This window comes from Callospermophilus lateralis (genome assembly GCF_048772815.1).
Source record: "Callospermophilus lateralis isolate mCalLat2 chromosome 5 unlocalized genomic scaffold, mCalLat2.hap1 SUPER_5_unloc_2, whole genome shotgun sequence".
NCBI lineage: Eukaryota > Metazoa > Chordata > Mammalia > Rodentia > Sciuridae > Callospermophilus > Callospermophilus lateralis.
In genome coordinates this window covers 2164564-2172917 of record NW_027510148.1, presented here as the reverse complement: position 1 = coordinate 2172917, position 8354 = coordinate 2164564, and the positions used below count along the sequence as shown (strand labels likewise).

General features: G+C 40.1%; 1 pseudogene; it reads right to left on the bottom strand.

Moving 5' to 3' along the window:
* Positions 1-439: 439 nt before the first annotated feature.
* Positions 440-1398, bottom strand: LOC143639852 (olfactory receptor 2H1-like; annotated as a pseudogene).
* Between the last annotated feature and the right edge of the window lie 6956 nt (positions 1399-8354).

The following is an 8354-nucleotide window of genomic DNA, read 5'->3' as shown; positions in this document are numbered from 1 at the left end:
CACACATTCTGAACTTCTCTGATATTTCTTCCACTGTTTCGTCAATGGATTCTATTGTTCTAGCATCTTTCTTTCTCTGGGGCACTTTGTTCCCTTGTTTTTTCATGTTGTTCATGTGGCTTCTCATACTGTGGATCTGAGGCAGCACAGTTTCTACCCTATAGACTTATATTGTCCCCTAAAGTCTTCAATATCTCACCTTTAAGAAGAAGATCAATATCAACAGCACCCAATGCAAACAATATATAGCCTTAAACTTAATAGCTCTTACTAAACATCCACAGTTTTGTCACAATAAACAGAAATGGTGTGATCAATTGTAGTTTAACATATAAATAGTATGTTTGCAAAAGGGTTTACACCTCTTTTGCAGAGAGATTCTGTTTAGGAGACTGTGTGCATGTCATTAATAAGCTTCCTTTTTGATTCAAATCCTCCACTATTTGCTTTTCCTTGGGCTCACCCACTTTCCCAGCTGTCTCAGCCAAGCGTCCTGTACCTCTTGGTTCCTCAGGGTGTAGATGAGAGGGTTCAACAAGGGTGTGACCACAGTGTAGAAGAAGGTAAAAAACTTGCCATTCTTTGAAGAAAGTTGCTCTTAGGGTCAGTGTACACCATGGCCACTGTCCCATAAAACATGAAGACCACGAGGAGGTGAGAGGAGCAGGTGGAAATGGCTTTCTTCCTTCCTTCCTCTGACTTTATGCTCCTCACAGCCTGAGCTATGCAGCCATAGGAAGCCAGGATCAGCCCCACAGGGACCATGGTGAAGATGACAGCTGTGATGGTCATCTGCCACTCATTGGCAGTGGTGTCTCCACAGGCAAGGCGCATGAGGACAGGCACCTCACACAGAAAGCCATCCAGGAGGTGATGGGGGCAGAAGGGCAACTGGAAGGTGGTGAAAGATTGGAACAGAGACACTATCAGACCAGACAGCCAGGCTAGGAAAACCAGCTTCCAACAGAGTGGACGGTGCATGAGGACAGTGTAGCGCAGGGGCTGGCAGACAGCAATGTAGCGGTCAAAGGCCATCTCCACCAGCAGCACGCCTTCTGTCGCTCCAACACAGAGGAACACACTCAGCTGGATGACACACCCTGTGTAGGTGATGCTCTTGTCTGCCCCCCACAGGTGAGACAACATCTGGGGCACAGAGGCTGTGGTTAAGCAGAGATCCAAGAAGGAAAGATTGCCAAGAAAGAAGTACATGGGGGTGTGGAGATGGGGGTCCATGCAGGACAGCAGGACGATGCTGGAGTTGCCGAGGATGGTCACGGAGAACAAGAAGATCACAACCCAGAAGAGCATCCTTTCCAGCTGGGGCCACTCAGAGATCCCGAGCAGGACGAAGCCCACAGGGAAGCTCTGGTTGATCCTCCCTGTGGTTTTTGGCATCGGGGCTCGAACATAATGGTAAGCAAAATTTTGTGTATGAAATTTGGAGAAAGACTCTACTGCCATTTATTTGGAGAGGATAATTGGATGCAATGACTTTCTTATAAATGTCTGTTTAAAGGTGGTTTTCCAACACTTCTTGTAACTGTTCTGTAAAATCTGCAGGCCCTGCATTCCCAGATGAAAACCTTACATGGTTACCTTAGAATACTTACACACTCCTTCCAGATTATACACTCAGCCATGCTTACACATGGAATTAAAAGTGGAAAAAGCTTATCTTTCATTTATCTATGTTTTCCTCCAAAAGAAGCAGATATTATTTAGCATTATTTGGTGATATTAATAGAAATGCATGGGCTATAGATTATCCCAGAACCAATAGTCCTGTGCCCCCAGTGTAATCTTCAATACCGTTCTCTGAGTGATTGAAGCAGTACCTGGGCATAGAAGAGATACCAATGTTTAAGGAGTGTAAAGTGGGTTGGGCACCACTTCCTTGGCCTTAAGCAACTTAGATTATAGAACCAAGCATAGCAACCCCATTACTGTTCTTACCTGATGAATGGCTACAACAACCATTGCCATAGAGGATTCTGTTCCAGAAGAAAGGGGGCGACAGGTTCCTTCCAGAAACAAGTGCTGACATTCCCAGAACTGGTGAAACTGAAATCACTATAACTGCTGTTTGATTCTACCCTATACATGTCCATCATCGTAATCCTCAAAAACCAACTAGGAATAACGTATAAATATCAAGAAATTACCATTCCTGAAAAATAGAGATAGACCTGGTGCAGGGAGCTCAGGTGACTTCAAATCCAGCCTTGGCTATTTCTTGAGGGTTAAGCAACTCAGTGAGTCCCTGTCTCCAAACAAAAAATAAAAAAGAGCTGGATATGTGGTTCAGTGGTTAAGTGCTCTTGGGTCCAATCCCCAGTACCAAAACAGAGAGAGAGAGAGAGAGAGAGAGAGAGAGAGAGAGAGAGAGAGAGAGAAATTTTTCTACTTGGCAAGGTGGAAAAGGTTTGGCAGAGGCATTGGTTAAATAAACTAACTAGGTCACAGAACTTAGCACCAGAATACTGATTTTTTTTTTTTTTGTCTTCCCAGAAATGTAGAAATCTTCCAAAGAAATCAGGAACGTGAGAGGCAGAGGACATAAAACTTGTGTTAGGTGAAAGGGAATTGTAGTTGTTCATTTGGAAATTAGCCTTTGAATGTGGCCAAATAGTGTAAAATCTTATGGAACATTCTAGAAACCTATCACTGTTCTTCAGTAATTGATTCTCATGAGCCAGGTGCTTTGCTCTGATCGGTGGACATACTGCGAACAAGAGATGAAATTCTTGCTTTGGTGCAGCTCAGAAACCCATGGAGAAAGTAAGTACATTGATGAACAAATAAATCATAAGCGTCCCATTTTTTGAAACAATGTGTTCTACAAAAGCAAACAAGGCTGGCTGTCATAACTGCAGATGGTGGTGAAGGGGGCTAGAAGTGGAGATGGCTGCTGCCATAAGGACTGGAAGCCAAGCACTGAACAGGGCACAGCCTGAGAGCCCAGCAAGGAGGGCAAGGGTGCAGGAGCAGAGGCCACAGGCCTGCAGCTGAACTCACCCCTCTCCTGGGGTGCCCACCACGTCTCAGGACTGACCTGCACTGTGTTATGTTAGGAGTTCCCCCTCCTCCGGGTGCCCCATCCCCTGAGTCTCACGTGACCACTTACTTATGCTGACTCTGGCACTGGACTCTGGCACTGGACTAGAGCTTGCAGATTATGCACTGGGATTTGACTTTTGAAATGACTTCAACAGGTTCTGGTTCTTCATACAAAAGGGAAAAGTAAGTTGAGGTCAGTGATATTATGTGTTTACTTTTAAAAAAATGTATTGAATTATATTTGTAAAAGATTATATGCTTTCTTTATAAATGAATTTTGTGAATACTACAAATAAAGATACATTAAAAAGAAGCAATAAAATCAACTGTAATCCCACTGTAACTTCAATAAAATATTTACTATAGAGGTTTGATTTCTTATTTTCATAATACATTTTATTAGATGTGATTTGTAAATATACGTAACTGTTTTTCATAAAGGATGCCAGATATGGATTAGAATCCCAAGTCCAGGAGCATTACAGTTGTGCATGCAGCCTCATGTCTTTAAACTCCTTCATAAGTGTCAATCCTTGAGTGTGATTCAGAGCTTCATACTACTTGACCTTAGTGCCAGACTTTGTGTAATGATTTTAATCATATTTTGGATGTATTTTCTATTCATGTTTTTCTTATCTAAACACTGAGAAAAATATCGGTGTAAATAATTCCTCCATTCTTGCCATGAGTGCATTTTTTATGAGAGCAACCCATCTCTTTCCAAAATCTATAATGACAGAGCTTCCAAGCAGGGATGGGAGATGCCCTCCCCCTGCCCCACGTGCAGGGCTGATTTTTACCTAACTCATCACACCACCAATAAATAACCTCTGTATCTCCTCTCTGTAATTCAGAACTAAGATGGTAAGGCCCTCGTGGGCATGTGATTTACATTTTCATTACAAATCTATTATTTTGTATTCAGGATCATCTGGGAATTCTTCCTCACTAAAATAAAATATTTATGATTCTATTTAAATTTATGTAGTTTATTTTTCTAAAGTTAATAGTACTCATTCCCTGATAATAGGAATTAACCTTTGAGCTTATACCTATATTTAAATATGTTTTAGCTTATTTGATATTTTAGCCTTCATGCTTAGCCTTGGATTATTATATAAACAACACAAATCCCCAATTAAAAGAATTTAATATTGTTTACCATCCTTTCTTCTTCTATGTGATTTTTTTTCTTTCTTCACTTTTATTGGTATTTCATTCATTGCCTTTTTTATAGTTTAGGTAAATTTTTACCAAGGCATTTGTGTCCTTGTTTTCTAATATCACTTTCTGCACCTGAAGTTTAAATCAATTGGATTTTGAAATGTTGAAAATGAAATGCAAATGCAATTCCTAACTTATTAAATATTCAGAGTACTTCACTGAGACTCCTCTTTCATCTCACTGAAACAATGGCCATTTTGCACTGGTATTTTCCAAAAGCCACCATTGTCCAGGTTAAGGCCCCAAACTACCTCATCTGCTGAGGGAGAATCTGCCCTGCTCCTGCCTCCCTCTGGAATTGTCAGATTTGGGCTCAAGAACACCTCAGCTGTTACATCAAGTTATCTTACATAAAGAAACATGTGCATTTCAATTCTAACTAGGTATAGTTTTACTATGACTGATTGTGATTCTTACGAGCACATGTAAAGTGAAGAAATGTGTGATAATTAATCACTAGGCTTGCTTGACAGTGATGCTTCACTTAATAATCCTCCACCTAGCTTCACACCTCTCAATATGAGGTGTTTTAAGTTCATTGCTGTGGTGTGGAAATGAAAATGTGCTAAGAGATTTCTGCAACAGTAGTGAAAACAGGTGTGTGTGAGTGTGTGTGTGTGTGTGTGTGTGTGTGTGTGTGTGTGCCTGTGTGTGGGTGTGTGTCTGCTGTAGCATGAAAAATCTACAACACAAACATGATATTCTTGAGGTTGATAATTTGTGTGTTTTTAATATATTCTGCTCCACAGTTGCACATAGCTTCAATCCCCTTCAAGTCTGAGACCTGTTATGCCTTCTGAGCCTTTTCTAGTTTTATTTATTCTATTGTCATATCTACTTTCTATCTCACAAAATCAGCAGCTTACCAGTGAGGAAGCAGGTCAGCAACAGAGCTGGGCAAAGCAGGGTCCAGACCAGGCATCACCTGCAGACCTACCTGTCTTGAGACTTCTCTCAGCCCTGAATATCTCTGTGTTTAAATACAAGGAGGGCACAGACAGTAGCAGTTGGGAAGTAAAAGGGCAACAACTTTTTTTTTTCCATAAAGAAAGAAAGTGATTAGAAGAAACTGTCTCTAGGGCATTGTTCCTCACAGTAATTAGTGGCCAGTCCCAAGATGTGGCAAGTTGAAAGAATGAAAATAAAATAAAATGAATTAAATGTTTCCCTTGTCTTCAGTGAATAAATTCCCTACTTCTTCAACTGTTATCACTTGACTGTTTAAATTCATTGCCATGAACACTGATCAATTGGTTTAGTGATTATATCTTCTAAAGGTTGCAGGAGGGCATGGTTTATTACTCATGACATCAGGTTCACTGAGTGCCTGCTGCAACCCACCCTGCAACACCTGTGAAGACAGAACAGAGACAGGAGAAAGCCAAAAAAGGCCAAACAGCTCTGTTGCCTTTTTGACCTTAATTGCAAGTATTATTCCAAAACTAAAACAGAGATATTGGACAATTCAAAGAAAAGTTACATCAGACAGAATCACATTTTAATATGAGGGTTGGGATGCTTAATGACAAAGTAGAAGATGAAGACAAAGAGGTTCATCCCAGACAACCTAAGCAGACAATTAAATTTATTTTTAGATATCTTTTGAAACCATTAAAATATATTGACTTCTTGATTTGTTTTGTAGCAATTTTGCTATTACTCTGTAGAGATGATACTTGTTTTGTGTATTTATTTTGTATCCTTATTTCTTTTGAATTTGTTTATTATTTCTAACAGTTTTTGGTGGAGTTCATCAATTATCCTGGGAATCATCCATAACATAGCAGGTGTAGCAGGCACAAACTCATCTCTAAAAAATATTCTGAATATAGACCTTGATGGCTTGGAATAAAAACATTCTTCTTTTAAGTTTAAGATACTTCAGTGTAGGAAACATCATAATCAAATGTAAAAAAGTTGAAGGAAATGTGAGAAGAAAGTCAACAACAGCATGATTGTGGGAGACCAACCTTGTATGTGACTGAGTCACTTTCTGGCTGAGTGATTGAGGCATTTGGCAGCAGCCATGCCAGACTGCCCTGCCCTTTGTGGGTTCCAGGGACATTGTCTTGCTACAGCCCCATAGGTGGAGCTATGCTCACCTGTTCCTTTGTAATATAACCCCTTGCCCTGTTTAGGATAGAGTGTTCCATGAAAATGCCTTTGTGTGTCCCCTTATCTTACTGTGCCCTTGGGTGTGGCCTACCAGGTGTCAGTCAACCTGCTGACAGTGGGCATCATGAAGCTAGACTCAGCCCTCTGAAACCTGACCCCTTGCCTCATTTGAATAGCTTCTTCTCAATAAAAGTGCTCAGAGCATTCTCTCTCTCTCTCTCTCTCTCTCTCTCTCTCTCTCTCTCTCTCTCTCTCTCTCTCCTTCTAAGGACCCTTAAAGTCAGAGGAGCTGTCACAGTGACCCCAATGAAAAAGGTATTTGTATCTCTTGTGTGGTTATTTTGAACAGCCCAGTTAGCCCAGTTCCCCTGGAGTGACCCATGAGTGTTTTGGTCATGAACAAAACCCAGCAATTGGAGTCCCTGGGTGGACAAAAAGATCTAAGTGCTTAAGCCCCTGGGGAAAAAGCCTCATATGATAGAAAATTAGAATCAGAATTGATGATACAAATAATTTTCTTTAAAGAAAAATGTAATATTTGGTGATGCTATTGTGAAATAGAACTCAAATATTATGTATGAGGTATCCAAGGAGAAATATAAAACAAAAATTGAAGCTAACATTGTAAGTCAGCAAACTTGGGGTTTCAAATAAAAGAGAAAAAATAAAATTATGTCAAGAATAACTTAAATGTAGAAACTGCTGTACATGTTTAATAATTTGAAAAAGACTACTTAAAATCTTGAGTTAAATAAGACAAAATTCAAAATATTAAAAGAGAAATAATTAATTTGGAAGACAAAAAATTAAGATAAAATATAATTAATAAATTTGAAAATATAAATGAATAGAAAGAGAAATTCAAACAAAAGTATAATTCAAAATTCTAAACCACATTGCTTACCTCAGGATACACCGACAGGCCACAGTTTGTGTGCTCACATTAGAATTCTTTGTAGTAAACCATGCCAAACTGAATGAAATTCTTACTGAATCTTGGTTTGGATTTCATTGATATTTGGGACATTTAAAAGATGTCTATCACTCTTTGGCTTTGGATCCTGCCAGAGGTCCTGGGGCACAAGAACAGCTCCCCTAGGTGCTATGGACATACTGCCACTGGTATTCTTGAGACAGGGTCTAAGTTGCTCAGGTCCATGCTTAGTTACCCAGGTTTTCCATGAACTTGTGATCCTCCTGCTTCAGCCTCACACTGAAATTACAGGTACGTGCCAACCTGCCCAGCCTTTCCCCCATTTTCAAGTGGAACAGTCTCAGGAACAAGCAGGTAAAGGAAGCTGTGGAAACATAAATGCAAAGAGAGTAGTTCTCAGGGAAATTATAAAGCTGCCTGTCAGCATTTGCCTAACTTTACTGTTAAGATATATGATTAGATGAAGGTCTTCAAATCTGGGCTTTACAAGTTACACTGCCTACCCTGGTATCACTTAATTAAGACCCATGAAAGTTTTAATATAATAATTTTGTGATTTACACTATTATTTATATTCAACCTTCATAAAATGACATTAGGTTGAACTGTAGAAAAAGAGAAAGCAGTGACATATTTAAGACTTACTCCACATATGAGACTACCTGCTGAGCTATGAAACAGCGTCCACATTGTAGCAGTAATACATTTTATCTCAGGCACAAATATAAATAATAAAGACCATTCTGAGTAAAAGGTATTTTTCTCTGTGTCCCTCTGCATGTGAGAGGGTACAAATGTATAAATTCAAATGGAAACTCTTGGGAGAGCAGCCAGGAGGTCTCTTGAGGACTCAGAAACTTGACACAGAAACCACTGACCATACCTGGGGTGCATGGTGGACATGACTCTGAGCATGCTCAGGGACATGCATGGAGCAGATGGGCTGCTGTTGGCTGCCAGGATCAGTATGGCTCCAGCCTCTGCTGAGAAAACCCTGTTTTCACACTGTGCTTGCTGTAGA